Here is a 15452-nt window from a genome sequence, read left to right as displayed (position 1 = left end):
AGCAATCCTCCCGCCTTGGCCTCCTAAAGTGCTGGGAGTACAGATGTGGGACACTGCACCTGGCTGATTAAGTATAAATTCTTGCACATGACTTCTGAAGGCTAACATAATTTAACCCTCGCTGATCTCTCTAGCCACATCTTTTTTTTAATTTTTTAAACAGTTAATTATGAAATGTTACAAAAATTCAGAATAGTACAGAAAATAGTATAATAGATAACTGTGTACCTACTATATAATGTTAATAGTTTACTGTGTTTACTTTCTGTCTCTTTTAGCCAAAGAAAAAGAATAAAAACTGTTCTTCTCATCAGTGCTTGATATCATCGGTATGTTTTATTTAAGCTGCTCTGGTCAGTGTGCAGGGCTATTTCACTGTGTTTTTCAGTCATCATTTTTTAAACTTTGTCTGATAACTCTGATATCTGGCCACCAGGTTGATCTGTTTCTGTTGTTCTTGGCTTTCAGTCACATCTTTTTCTCTCACATGCCTGGTTAGTTTTGACTGAGTGTCAGACATTTTATGTGAAAATTTGTGGAGGTAATTTGAGATCTAGATAGTGTGATGTGTCTCTGGAGAGGATTTACCTTTGCTTCTAGAAACTTCTATTTCAGATTAGCTTTAATCTAGTCAGGAATTGAGATGATTTGAAGCAGAGCTTCAGACCCTGTAATGGCCAGACTATTCCAAGTTCCCCCTGGGTATGGTTCTTCCGGGTGCCAGCCAAAAGTCTAGGGGTTTTACCATAGATCCTCCACCTTGGAGGGCCTTGAACTCCAATATTTTATTTCCTCAGGCCATGAGTCTATTGAAAGTTCTGCTCAGCTTCTCAGCCTTACATCTGCCATTTGAGGCAGTAGATCTCTAAGGACAACAGTTTCACCTCTCTAGGATTTGAGCCCTGCAATTCTTCACAGCTGTGGTAGTTCTCATCGGGTCTGGTTAAGTCCTATTTCTCTTTGAGATCTTAATTTATTTGCTTTTCTTCCCTAATGGACTGTGTATCTCTAGTGCTTAGCAAATAACCTGTATATAATTATTGACCCTACAGTAATACCAATTCCAGATATACGGAATTGGGGGAGTTTGGTGACTGTCCAGACTCCAGGTGTTTCATAAGCAGAGGCTGGTTAGAAGAGACATTTTCAGGGAAAGTTTAGAACCAAAATATCCGTGTGGTTAGTAAATATTTCAATTCAGGAACTGACCTCTTCTATGTCATGTATTTATGTTAGTTCTGTGACTAACTCACAACGGCAAGTCATTTTAAAGCTTCTTTGGAGAGCTTGGGAATATCAGTGCCCTATATGCAAAGGCTATTCAGGAAATATATTTTTCTTATTCAGTGATTTCCAGGGCACAAAAGTTAATCATTAGTTTTTATTTTATTGGGCAGTCATTTATGGCAAAAGCAGGTTGTGGAAACAGCCGTGTGTGCTTTGTACACATCTAAAAGAAGATGAGGTATTTGTCCATGTGAAAAAAGGATCAGCTTGGTTAGCACGTGTGTGTGTGTGTGTGTGTGTGTGTGTGTGTGTGTGTGTACTATGTGTGTGTCCTGTGGAGGTGCTACATTAAGATGGCCTCATTCCCCTCCTCACAGACACAATCTAGTATATGGCCAGTGCTGCAATGCATTTTAACCCAATAATTGGTTTTTGCAAATGTAGTTTGTGGTTATTTGCTTCTCAGTTACCTAAGTCTGAGACGAATATTAATCTGTGGCGCCATGTAGTGCTTTCAGTTAAAGAAATATGTAGAGGTTATATAGCATTCTAATTTCCCACATCTGCGTACTCACTTTCAGTACCAAGGTACCCTGCTGACTTGTTCAGTTGATGATGTGACAGGATGGGGTGATCTGTGATATCTTTCCCTCTCTGTTAGGGACACAGTTGCATTTAGGTGGCGTCTTTTTCTCAGGGAAAGAACTCTAATTTTGTTTTTGTTTTATTTGAGGTGGAGGCTTGCTCTGTCACCCAGGATGGAGTGTAGTGGCACAACCTTGGCTCACTGCAACCTCCGCCTCCCAGGTACAAGCAATTCTCCTCAGCCTCCCGAATAGCTGGGATTACAGGTGCCCGTGCTACCATGCCCAGCTAATTTTTTTTTGTATTTTTAGTAGAGACGAGGCTTCACCATGTTGGTCAGGCTGGTCTTGAACTCCTAACCTCTGGTGATCCACCCGCCTCTGCCTCCCAAAGTGCTGGGATTACAGGTGTGAGCCACCACGCTTGGCTGTCAGGGAAAGAACTCTAATTTTGGACTTAACCAAAATAACTTGGATTACAGCTCTGCCACTTAATGTTAAAGGACTACTGCTAAATTTGGAATATATCTTCATTTTCCTTGTCTACAAATTGGAAATAATTATACTGGATGAAATTGTGTGAAATTTAATTTGTCACTGTATGTGCAAACTTTATATCACTTCCAGAGGACTGTTGTTATTTTACTGTTTTTGTTTATATTATGTTTTGGCTATCTAATTATAATATTGCTTACTTCCATCAGCAGAGTTAATGAGAAACGTTGGTCTTCAGAGGCATGGGGGAAAAAAGAAAAAAGAAGCAGAGGGGAAGTAAATGATATTTATAAATACTGATTGCTGATATTCCTCTTACCCTTACCTTTTGTTGGCTTATCACATACTCATTCTCTCAATGAAAACCTTGCTCATCAAAGCCCAGTGAGATCAAAGTTTTCCAAAACGTATTCCTCCTCTGAATGAATCTCTGCTACTTACCACATTTTAGCCAGAAATTCAGTTTGTTTTGCTTCCGTTAATGTGGAATTTGCTTGTCTAATACATTGTATAGCTCTCGATATTTTGGAAAGTGTCCTCTGTTTCTCAGGGTTGTTTGATGTATGGAATTGACCTGGGATATGCTGGGTACAGTGGCTCATGCCTGTAATCCCAGCACTCTGGGAGGCTGAGGTGGGAGGATCGCTTGAGCTCAGGAGTTTGAGACCAGCCTGGGCAACATGGCAAAATCTCATCTTTACAGAAAACACAAAAAGTTAGCTGGGCCTGGTGGCACATGCCTGTAGTCCCAGCTACTTGGGAGATTGAGGTGAGAGGATGGTTTGAGCCTGGGAGGCGGAGGTTGCAGTAAGCCGAGATCACACCACTGAACTCCAGCCTGGGCAACAGAGCCAGACCCGGTGTCAAAAAATAAACAAAATACACACAAAAAATAAAATCGACCTGGGATAAGCCCTCCTTGTCTGTCCTCCGTGGTGTGCAGAGGCCACCCCTCTGAGCTCTTGCCTATCCACACATAGCACATTAAGTACATTTGGGGCACATACCAGTTCTCTGGCCAGAGATTAGCATGTATACTCATGCTTGCAGATGCCATACTTGTTGACCCTGCTCAGATCCTTCTTTGTCATTGCATGATAGGGCTTAGGGCTTGGACTCACAGTAGTTTTTTAGATCCTCTAAACTCCACACTTGATTGTTCCTCTTCCCTGTGATCATCTGGCCTCCCACCACTGTGTCTCAGTGTGCAACAGAAGCATGAGACTGTTACTTAGCTTGCCTCCTGATCTTCTTCTGCCCAGGCGATGAGACTGCCATTTTCTCAGTCTGGCAAAAACCAGTAAATATCATGTCATCTTTCTCCTTAATTAAGACTTTCATACCCATTGATGGTCCCATCAACAGTCTCATCATTTCAAGCAAGCATTCATTGAGTACCTAGTATGTGCTGGGGGCTGAGGGAGGAAGTTGATTGAGAATTTCTCCCTGCCCATAAGGCCTTCACTCACATGTTTTTTGTTTTGTTTTGTTTTGATTTTTGGAGACAGTTTCCTTCTTGTTGCCCAGACTGGAGTGCAGTGGCACTATCTCAACTCACTGCAACCTCCACCTCCTGGGTTCAAGTGATTCTTCTGCCTCAGCCTCCCAAGTAGGATTACAGGCATGTGTCATGTGCCACCACGCCTGGCTAATTTTGTATTTTCAGTTGAGATGGGGTTTCACTGTGTTGGTCAGGCTGGTCTCGAACTCCTGACCTCAGATGATTCACCTGTCTCAGCCTCCCAAAGTGCTAGGATTACAGGCATGAGCCACTGTGCCTGGCCCACTCACATGTTTTTGATCAGGACATTCTGAGGACATGAATAAATCAGTTTGATGGAGAACTAACCTAGTGTTCAAAATGAAAAAAAGCACAAAAGTGATAATGAAGTTCGCCTGATAATAAATTTAATACGGCTACAAGTTATACATAGTAAATGCCAAGGGCAAAACAAGGTGATCAAAATAACAGCCTTTTGGGGCTATGTTTGGGAAAATAGTTTTATCTCCTTATCCCTAGTGGAAGATGAATGTCTTCTGGAGGAAGTACTAATATTTGCCCATTGTAATTTTTCACTGTGGATCAGTTGCAAGGTTCTTCATCCAATAAAATAGAACTATTGAGAAGTAGAAATAAACTCAAATGTATGGTTCAGATATTTAGATCCTGCAGACACATTTCCAAACACGTTATCCAAACATATGCTTCTTGCTTGAAAAGAACGAATTCTAATTCCAGTTACTCTTTGGACGATGTTAGAAATACCATTTGTTTCCAGTTCGGGACAAAATTACCCTCAGAGCCTCATGTTACAACTACTGATTGTTCCTGAGCAAAAAGAGCAGAACACCAAAATGTACCATGGCCTCCTTAGTTTGGAGGGTCAGGGGGGTATCTGAAAGGTGGGAAGTGGAAACCTCCTCTAACCTCTCACCCTGTAGGAATTCCTTCTTTGATACCCCTGACAGCTGTGGTCCTGCAGCCTCTTGCTAAAAGCTTCTTGGTGAATAAGCTCTCCCCAACACTTGGGGCAACTTACTGCCTTGTCAGATGTTCTCACTGAAGGTTCCTCTGTCCAACTCAAATCCTCCTTGAAGTGTCAACTCAGTGGCCCTCATTCTGCCATTGCTGAGAATAAGAAAGTATCTTCCTTCTGCCTTGTACATACAAGCTCTTGAGATACCTAAGGACAGTTGTCGTGTCTCCCCTGCCCCACCCATTTTTCTGTTTCTAGATAAGCATTCCCATTCTTCTGCTGCACCTGGGATAACTGGGTTTGCAATTCAGGGCAACCCAGTTACATTCCTCTGAATAATATGAATTGGGGGAAAATGTCCCTTTTTGTAAACGGACACCCAGAATTATACACAGTGTTCTTATACACAGTGTTCTAGATGTTGTTGGATAGATGCAAATAATAGTGGGGCTATCCTTTTTTTATTTATTCTGTCTCATCAGGTCTCAGATTATGTCAGCAGTTAAGGGTTTGGTTAGTGGATGCCAATCAAGCTGGGTTTGATTCTTGTCACTGTAACTGTGGCTTGCCAGATGTGTGACCCTGTGCAAGTCACTTAACTGCTCTGAGACTCAGTTTGCTTCCTTCTTAAATGGAGATGAAGATTCCTACTTCATAGAGTTGTAAGGAAGTGAGAGAGTATAGTACGGTACTTAGCACAATGTTTGGCAAATAGCATGTGATACATGGTAGCTTCCATCCTAATTGCTATCAGTGCTACACTACCACTACTATGGGCACTACTACTGTTACTATGAGTAGTAGCTGTAGTAGTAACGAAGAACAGTATCCCACTGATGGTTCCTGTTAAGCTTGTAGCCAAATAAAACTTGCATTTTTCTTCCATGTTGATCTCAGGCTAGGTCTCCCCTAATGTTGTTGTTACATGGCAATTTTTTTTTTATGTAGCTATTTTTTACATGCAGTTATTTTTTAAGAAATATTTTTAAAAATTTTGAATCTTTTCTTTGTTTTGTACGTGCATTTTGAAACTTCATGCAATGCCTATCTCATGTCTCCATGAGATTTCATTTTGTTTATGGGTTTCAACCTTGAGAGACAGCTTATAGAAATCATTCTGGCTATCAGTGCTGTCTTCAATGGTGGTAGCTTTCCCTTCCAATTTATTATAACCAACAGATTTGGCTGTTTTAAAGTCATTGATATAGTATGAATGGGACAGGGCCCAAGGCAAAGCCCTGTAGCACTGGAGTCAGCCTACATTTCCTGAGTATCTACTGTAGTATCAGGATATATATACTCTTGGGATACAGAGATGTGTAACACAAGTCTTGCTGTTAAGAAGCTCCTAGTTTGTTGAGGAAAGATTGAGTGCCATTCAGATGAATCAAGATGCACTATGGTAAGATTTGTTATGGATATGATTGAGGTGGAGCCTTGGTGACCTCTCTACTCTCTACCAGTTGGAGCTGTGAAGGCTTCTTGGAGGAGGTGCCTTTAGAAAGAATGGCAGCAATTGGCAAGGTAACTATGATAGGTCCGAGGGATCCAAAGATGAAGAAGACAGGGTCCAGCCTTTTGAGGAATTCAAGGTAAGTGGTGAAAGGATTTTCTTCTTTCTTTCCCCACTTCTTTTAGTTTCTTAAGTAAATGCCTAATCAGTGCCCTGAGCCATAGCTGCCCTCCATTTACCCTTCAGTCCTGAAGCGTGATGACTTTTCCATACCCAAAGTAAATACAGTGAGAGGGAAGCATGTGTGTATGTGCACTTCTTTCTTCTCGTTTTTCTGCAACATATTTTCCTACTTCTTACGGAGCAGTAGAACTGTTTCAAGAATTTCCTTTAGCTTACCAGCTAGAGGCTTTGGAGAGTGACTGGTAAATTGTCTTCCTTACTTCAGTGTGCTGAAGAAAGGGGCTTTTATTGGTTACCTTTTCACAGTGTTCACACTCCTGGGAAAGGAGAGCCATATGCTATAAGATTGGGATGGCAGCAAGTGAGCAGAATGGGTTGGGCTTATAACAGAAACATTAAAAAAAAGAGCAGAGAGTTTGCTAATGTAGTTATTCGTCATTCTCAGTAAAGTTCTTTCTGCTGCACTGAATAACAGAGTCATGGTTAAGTGATGAAAGTGAGGTCAGTCGCCTGGGTTTCCATCTGAGATTTAGCTTTAAAATGTCGTGGGGCCCTAGGTGAGTTATGTCACCCTTGTAGGCTTACTGCTTCATCTATAAGTTGTGCTGAGGATGTAGCAAGCCATTCCTAAGGGTGCAGTAAATCTGGGGAACTGCCCTTGGGTCTGCTGCTGGCTTGCAAAGTAGGCAGTGATGGAGGCTGCAACTGACAGTAACATGGTTAAGAGGGTGGTTTTAAATTGATTTCTACAGAGTGTAAACTAGTTCAACCATCGTGGAAGACAGTGTGGCAATTCCTCAAGGATCTAGAACTGGAAATACCATTTGACCCAGCGATCCCATTACTGGGTGTATACCCAAAGGCTTATAAATCATGCTACTACTATAAAGAAACATGCACACGTATGTTTATTGGGGCACTGTTCACAAAAGCAAAGACTTGGAACCAACCCAAATGTCCATCAATGATAAACTGGATTAAGAAAATGTGGCACATATACACCGTGGAATACTATGCAGCCATAAACAAGAATGAGTTCATGTCCCTCGTTGGGACATGGATGAAGCTGGAAGCCATCATTCTGAGCAAACTATCGCAAGGACGGAAAACCAAACACCGCATGTTCTCACTCATAGGTGGGAATTGAACAATGAGAGCACTTGGACACAGGGTGGGGAACATCACACACTAGGGCCTGTTGTGGAGTGGGGGGAGGGGGGAGGGGTAGCATTAGGAGAAATACCTAATGTAAATGACAAGTTCATGGGTGTAGCACACCAACAAGGCACATGTATACATATGTAACAAACCTGCACATTGTGCACATGCACCCTAGAACTTAAACTATAATAAAAATAAAATAAAATAAAATGATTTCCACCTAGGTCCACATCCCAGCTCTGCTATCTTAGGGCCAGGGGGTGAAATCCTTTGCTTCTGTTTCCTTGTCTATAAAATGGAGTAATAGTAAGATTCAACAATATCGAGCTGCTCTGAGGATTAAAAAGAAAGGTTAACTCACTGTGCCCACCACACAGCAAGCACTCGGTAAATGAGAGCAGATTATGGTTTCTAAGTGCCTCTCAGTCAGAACATCTCCCTTTGGAAAATCCTTTCCCCTTCAGCATTGCCTCTTGTTGTGTAGTAGACCAGATTATGTTCTTTTTCTTTCGTTTGTTTAATAGCATTTTTGAGCACCTGCTCTGTGCTAGTGGCAACCATAAACATCACACAGTCCTTGCCTTCAGGGAATTTGAATCTCAGAATTCCTAATGGTGGTTTCTTATCATTTCCATGGTAATAGGCACTTTTGCTCCACTGATGCTTAGGAAGCCAGAACCAAAGCCCAGGTTTTTGGATTTCTTTCAATGAAAAGATTGTTTATTCCTTTCCTGTACTTTTCTTCACCTGGAAAGGCCATGGGGAAATTTCAGGGTGACGGCTTGAAAGCCTGTGTCTCTTGGCTCCCTTAGTTGCATCCACAGCTGACAGGCCATGTCTGAGCAGCTTTTCTGGGCAGAGGAAGGGTACTCTGGGAATTCAGGTAGAATTAGGCCGCCAGTTTGGGTCAGTTGCTTGAGGATTTTTATCTCTTGTCTTGGTGTGGTTTGAAGTATGAATTGAGAACATAAATTTAGGCTCTCGGCTGGGTGCAGTAGCTCATATCCGTAATCCCAGCATTTTGGGGGGACGAGGTGGGCAGATCACATGAGGTCAGGAGTTTGAGACCTAACATGGTGAAACTCCGTCCCTAATAAAATATACAAAAATTAGCTGGGTGTGGTGGCATGCACCTGTAGTCCCAGCTACTTGGGAGGCTGAGGCACAAGAATCACTTGAACCCAGGAGGCAGAGGTTACAGTGAGCTGAGATCGCGCTACTACATTCCAGCCTAGATGACAGAGCAAAACTCTTGTCTCAAAAAAAAAAAAAAAAAAAAAAAAAAGAAAGGAAATGTATGCACTGTTTGGAGGGCCAGACCCTTTGCCAGGACTGGCATCCTGTCTTCCACTTCCGTGTTCCTTCCTTTCCATCTTCTTCATGACCTGGGATCTCCCTGGACAGATTGTTTTTTCTTGGCAGTGAATTACAGTTAACCCCAAATGTTCCTGCATTGTCTCAGCCTGTGATTGCTACTTAATATTTTCAGATAGAGTTCGGTCTCATCACTCTTGGCTGTAAGCAAAGATTAATATGCATATATACTCCAACTCACACAATAATTCTCTTCCTTACATTTTCTCACATACAGTAGTCCATATTCATAAACAGTTTTCCCACAGTACTCCTGAGTCATCACAAATGGTTTGGGGAGGAAGAGTGGTCTCTGTCAACTTAAAGATGGCCCCCAAGCCCTTCCCCACTGTAGCTTTATAGATTTTTAGTGTGAAATGTGTTTCGGGTTAAAAGTATATGCCTCAGACCCTGCATCCCTGTGTAATAGTCCTGACTTTACTCCAGACTGCTGTGCTTCTGGAGTGAACAAAATGAGGAGTGAGGAGTGAAGTCAATGTCTTAAAGCTTTGCATTTATATGGGTCTTTTCTCCCCTGAAGAGCTCTAAGTGTTCACGCATGCGTTTTCCCCACCGCTCCGCCCCCTCTCGTTCTCATATCCTCAAAATATTCCTGATTATGCAAAAAAGAAGACGTGGTCTTAGACTCATTTTTTATGGTGTGGAGCTCTAGAGGTTTTGACTTAGCCGAGATTTTGAACTTGATTTGTGGTCAGTATTAAATCCCAGATCTTCTGATCCCCAGATTGTTAATGTTTACTGGATTCCAGATGTTATTTCAAATACAAAATACGAAAGTCTACTTATTTCCTTCTAGTAGTATTTTGTCACAAGCCCCATATGTTAAATCAGGCATCTCAAGACTTGTTATAAATATAAAGATAATTTAAGAAATGGGAATTGCTATGTCATACAGTGGCTTCTTCCAAAAGCAAGAGAGAGGCAGTGAATTTTTTCTATGGTTTTCGATCTCTTGAGATTTTAAATCAGTTTCTTGTCCTTCTTACCTTCCTAACCTCTTATTTCCATTAGATTATTTTTTAAAATTATTGATTTGGCAAGCTAGTTTTTGTATCTGACGTCTGACTTGTTAATGAATTGTAAAGTAATATAGTGCCATTTCCCATTCCTATAGCTTACTTTTAGTGACTTCCCCATGTCATAGTATGACTCATTTGTTCTTTCCCTAAGGATCTGAAAATAAAACCAGGTTATTAAGAAGAGAAAATAGAATAATTAAATTGTCTTTTTTTGTTACCAAATTATGCTATGATTTTTTTCATGTGGATGTATGGATGCCTTTTAAATATGGGAATATGCAGATCCACACATAGAAGTTTTATGCAAGGGTATTCTCCTATCCATTCAGCAAAATTTACTGGGAAGCTACTGAATGCCAGATTTGTGTGCTGGGTTCTGGGAATCTAACAGACAAAATCCTCTTTTCTTAAGGAGCTTGCAGATGTTAAAAGAGCAAGCAAAACCCACCTCAGTGGGTTTACATACATATACATTTATAGCAATAAATACATATACATAATTAAGGAGGAAGTATAGCATGATGGTTAAAAGCATGCAGTTTGGAGTGGGACCTGGATTTAGGTCATAGCTCAGCCACCTACTAGCTGAATAACCTGGAGCAATTTAGTTAACCTTTCACCCAGCTTCCTCATCTGTAAGTGAGGAAATAGTAATACCCTTTATGGAGTTATTGGAGGTTTCAAGGAGATGCTACAGAGAAAAGGTCTAGGATATAGGCTGTCATGTAGTAAACACTTGATATATGTTAATTATGAGTATTATGTTTTATGTATAATGAAAATTCAAATAAAATAAGCTAGCAAGCTATGAAATTATACCTTACTCTGAAATCTAATCCATGGAAGACATTTTTTTTGGACCTTTTTAGGGATGTGGAAAGGAGATAGGCCATCTGGTAGCATGCGATTATAAATAACACTTCTTTCCATGGACAGTCTCCACTTTATACTCAGTAAAGGAAGTAAACATGGCATCTAATCAAGCAGCAGAACATACAGAATTGGGCTCTTAGCACTTATCCACTTTCAAAACGTCCAAATAAAATCATGGAAGTCTTCAAGTGGTTCTCTGAAAATAATGTTTAAGTAAAAATGCCATTTGGTATAAGCTAATTGCTTTATTCTCTCATAACTTGCTAATGAATTGTCACAGAAGAACACAGAAGATTGTGAGAATAAAAGAATGTGATAGATCCATAGTGAGACTAAACCGTGTCTACTTTTCTCACTTCAAGTAATACTTAGAACCATATGTGGCCTTGCAGTCAGGACTGACAGTTTTATACAGCTATTCTAAGCAATATAAGTGATTGATTCTGGAGCAAATCTTTCAGTGAATGTAGTCTGTACCCTGTGTTGTTGGTGGTTTGGTTTTAGTTGACCTAGAAGTCGCCTTTGCATTTCGGATGCTGCTGCTGTATAACATGCATTGCTTAGGATAAAACAAACTGATTTCTCTATACCTTAGATCTAATCTGTCTGAAATTGGACAAAGCAGGCATGTTCTTTTGTGTGGCATATTAGTGTGTTACACTTTCTGAAGTTAAAGAACCACCTGCATTATTAGGAAACTAATTCCATCTAGCAGTCTACTGCATTCCATCTGACAGTCTACCACTACCGGTAGATGAGGAGGTTTCTTCTTTGTTGCAGAAATCTAATGTGTTATATGTTTTCTCTTAATCGTTGCTTCTTCTGTGTTTAGGTTGACTGGTTTTCAGCACATAGATGCTTTATAGCCTTGTGTTTCACAGCTATAATAATTCATGCTTCTTAAACAGAGCATATGTATCTACCGTTATACAGGTCAGAGAATTAACCGTTCTCCTGGGGCCTCACTCTTTTTTCTACTCTCTTTCCTTCCTGTCTCGTAGTGGGGAGAGAGGCTGCAAAACTTGAGGCCCTCGAATGAGGCACCTCAAAGAAGATTGTAGTTGCTTATCTCACACCTCAGCAAGAAACCATGGAAAGTTCCCTGAAGGAAGTGACACAATTTGGGATGGAGAAGCTCCAAGATGAAAGGATTTGGACATGTGTCCACCAGCTCATATCAAATGGTTGGCAGGGAAGGACCTTATAAGGTCTCTAGAGGAGCACAAATGAGGGAACTCAGGCCAGGCGGGAAAGAATGGAGCCCAGACTAGATACTGGTTCTGCCAACTACCTGGCCTATACGGTGGGTCCCCTGGTGATGCCTTCTGCCTGGGCTCACCCTGTGGAGTCTCTGCAGGTTATTTTGCAGGCACTTTCTACTTGCAATCTCTTGTAAGACTTTTTATTGTGTGCTTTTAGGCCTTGTGAAACTTGTGAACTATAGAGAGGTTTGTGTGTCTGAAACTAGAATAGTTGAATGATTTATTTGAAAAATGTTACAGTCTATGAGTTAGCTCAGAAGGGGCACATGGCAGAATGGCTGAGTATAGTGCTGAAGCCAGACGTCCTGGCCTTCAACCTGGCTCCTCTGCTTACTAGCTGAGTGACCTTGGGCATACTATTCAACTTCTCTGTTCCTTAGTTCTTTAGCTGTAAGATAAGGCCAATGAGTGGGTATCCAAACATTCCTGGTTTATATCTGTGCCTGGCACAAGTGTTAATAGTGCCACCTTTCAATCTCTAAAGTATCCTTATTTGGATGATCAGTTATATGTCTGCCATACCAATAAGAGAATCTATATCAAAAATTTTTTTGGAAGACTAAAAATATAGAAAACAATACCCAGTTGTAACATGCTCAGTAAATATTAGCTGCTATTGTTTTTTTATGTGCTATTTATTTTACAAGTAGACTGGTATTTTAAATACCCAATTTCATGTATTACTCCAGGAGCAAAAACTGTTACCACAGACTTTGGGATCTGAAAGTGACTTATATTATTGGATAATGAGGAGCTAACAAGGTGTGAGCAAGTGTAATACAATTTCAAAAATTCTCTTCCTTTCTAATCTGGCGTGGGTGAAACAAGTAGCATGGAGGATATGACTGTTTTCATTCATTTCACTAAAATGGTAATCACCTCAATGGCATGCTGGTTTTACAGAGAAAATACAGTGGAGGTTGCTAATTTGGTTCGTGTGTTTTACTGCACTGTTCTTTCCAATTTGATCTCTAGTTTTCTTTCTTTGACCTTTCTTTGGGTGTCACCTTTTCCTCTCGCAGGAGAGGCTAGTTGCAGTCCCTTCTTCATTGATCCTTTTCTCCAGAGATAAATAAAATTAAACATAATTCAGAAAGCTTTATTTGAAGTAATGGTTTCATCTGCTCACTCTTAAAATATTTTTTCATGTTGGACATTAGGTAAAATAAATACAAATTATTTGTATTTTAACTTTATTTTTCACAAATATGTACTTTGGGTAGAGATGCTGCTGAACCTAGAAGATCCTCTATCTGGTTAGGCAGGGGGGTGGGATAAGCTTGCGGAGGCCATGGTGTGATGGACTTTGACTCCTGGTTCTCACTTGCTAGCTGTGTGATCTTGGGGATGCCATTTATTTAATCTCTCTGAGCTTCAGTATTTTTCATCCTTAAAATGAAAAGAATGATACTTCCTGCTCTACAGGGTGATTATGAGGATGAAATAGGATGATAAGGATTAGTATACTCTCAACAAATGGATGGTATGGTAATTAACAGTTGTCAGTCATTTTAAATTCTAGGATATTTGGAAACAAAGAGTTCCTTTCTCGAAAGATGGTTGAGGTGATTGAAAGAGACTTCTTTTAGGAGGAAGATGTGCAGAGGCTGTGTCTCTGATGATAAAAATGCTTTGATGATGTGGGTTTCATACAGGAGAAGCTAGTGCTCTTCATCACAGAGCTAAATACAGACCTGCCCAGGACCTGGAGAAACTAAAGGAGGATATAAGGTCAGTGAGAAACAGCTGTAGCCCCACCTGGATCCCTTGTATCAGTCTTCTGAGAATAAAAGCACTGTGGCTATTGCTACTCTTTTGTCTTCCAGATCGCTCAGTAAATGTCTTTTGTTGCACACCCTAACCAGAAACATAAAAGGAAGAGAATTCTGGGAAACGAGGTTCAGTCTAGCCAAGGTGACACATTACCAAACTGGCACATTAACAGTTATCCAATCTAGTTTAATCTAACACCTTTAAATTATTTTAAAACCAACTCCAAATAATATATACTTTTTTCCCTAGAAAACTTCAGTATGTGGCTGGGTGCTGTGGCTCATGCCTGTAATCCCAACACTTTGGGAGGCCGAGATGGGAGGATCACTTGAGCCCAGGACTTTGAGACCAGCCTGGGCAACATAGTGAAACACTGTCTTTACCCCAAAATTTAAAATGCTGCATGTGTCTGTGGTCCCAGCTACTCAGGAGGCTGAGGTGGTAGGATTGCTTGAGCCCAGTAAATTGAGGCTGCAGTGAGTCATGATCATGCCACTGCACTCTACCCTGGGTAACCGAGTGAGACCCTGTCTCAAAACACACAAAAAAGCACTTCAGTATGTGACTGTAAAAGCTAAACACTCTTTTTTTAAAAAATAAAAAAAAAATAAAAACAAAACTAGAATGACATTATCAAATCTCAAAAAAACTAAAAATAATTCCTTAATATTATCAGATACCCAGTCAGCATTCACATTTCCTTAATTATCTCATGAATGTTTTTCTGTAATTGGCTTGTTGAGAATCAGGATCCTAATAGGTTCCATTCTTTTTGGGATCCTAATTACATTTGGTTGAGTTCTTATTTTGGTAATTGCAATGTCAGAAGTCAAGTGATTCACTAATACAGAAAACAAGTACAAAACTGAACAAAATTGTAAAGATAAAAAAACACACACCCAACCACTGGAAACTGAAAATCCACCAAAGCGAGGTGAAAAATTGAGAAGTGTTGATTCTTGAGAAGCTTCTGTAGCTTTGGACAAGAATGGGTGAGAATGTGGCATTCTTGCTTGGAACTGATTCCATATCCTCTTCCTGCCACACTCTATTATTAAAAAAAAAAAAAAAAAAAAAAAAAAAAAGGCCAGGCATGGTGGCTCACTTCTGTAATACCAGTACTTTGGGAGGCTGAGGTGGGATGATCACTTGAAGCCAGGATTTCAAGACCAGCTGGTCAATATAGTGAGATGCTGTCTCTGCAAAAAAATAAAAAATTAGATAAGTGTGCTGGCGTATGCCTGTAGTCCCAGCTATTCAGGAGGCTGAGGTGGGAGGATAACTTGACCCCAGGAGGTCGAGGCTACGGTGAGCTATGATTGCACCACTGCATTGTAGCCTGGGTGACAGAGGGACACCCTGTCTAAAAATAAAATAAAATTTTAACTCAGTTCAGGACTGGCGGTGAAAACCAAAACCTTACAGCCAAAGGTAGACTTGATTCAGGGTGGAGGATGGGGGCACTGAAAGCCTGTGGCTTTGTGAGCTAAAAAAGCAGACTCACGTTAGAATATTTCAGGAAATCCTGCAGCATGACTAGCCCACGGTAGCAGTTGTGATTTGGGATGGGT

General features: G+C 40.7%; 1 protein-coding gene across 1 annotated transcript in view; it reads left to right on the top strand.

Moving 5' to 3' along the window:
• SUMF1 (sulfatase modifying factor 1) overlaps positions 1-15452 on the top strand; it is a 114117-nt gene that overhangs the window by 70187 nt on the left and 28478 nt on the right. The gene's annotated exons all lie outside the window — the stretch shown is intronic.

This window comes from Macaca thibetana, chromosome 2 (genome assembly GCF_024542745.1).
Source record: "Macaca thibetana thibetana isolate TM-01 chromosome 2, ASM2454274v1, whole genome shotgun sequence".
NCBI classification, from domain to species: Eukaryota; Metazoa; Chordata; class Mammalia; order Primates; family Cercopithecidae; genus Macaca; species Macaca thibetana.
The sequence above is the reverse complement of the archived record's forward strand: the minus strand, read 5'-3'. Positions and strand labels throughout refer to the sequence as shown.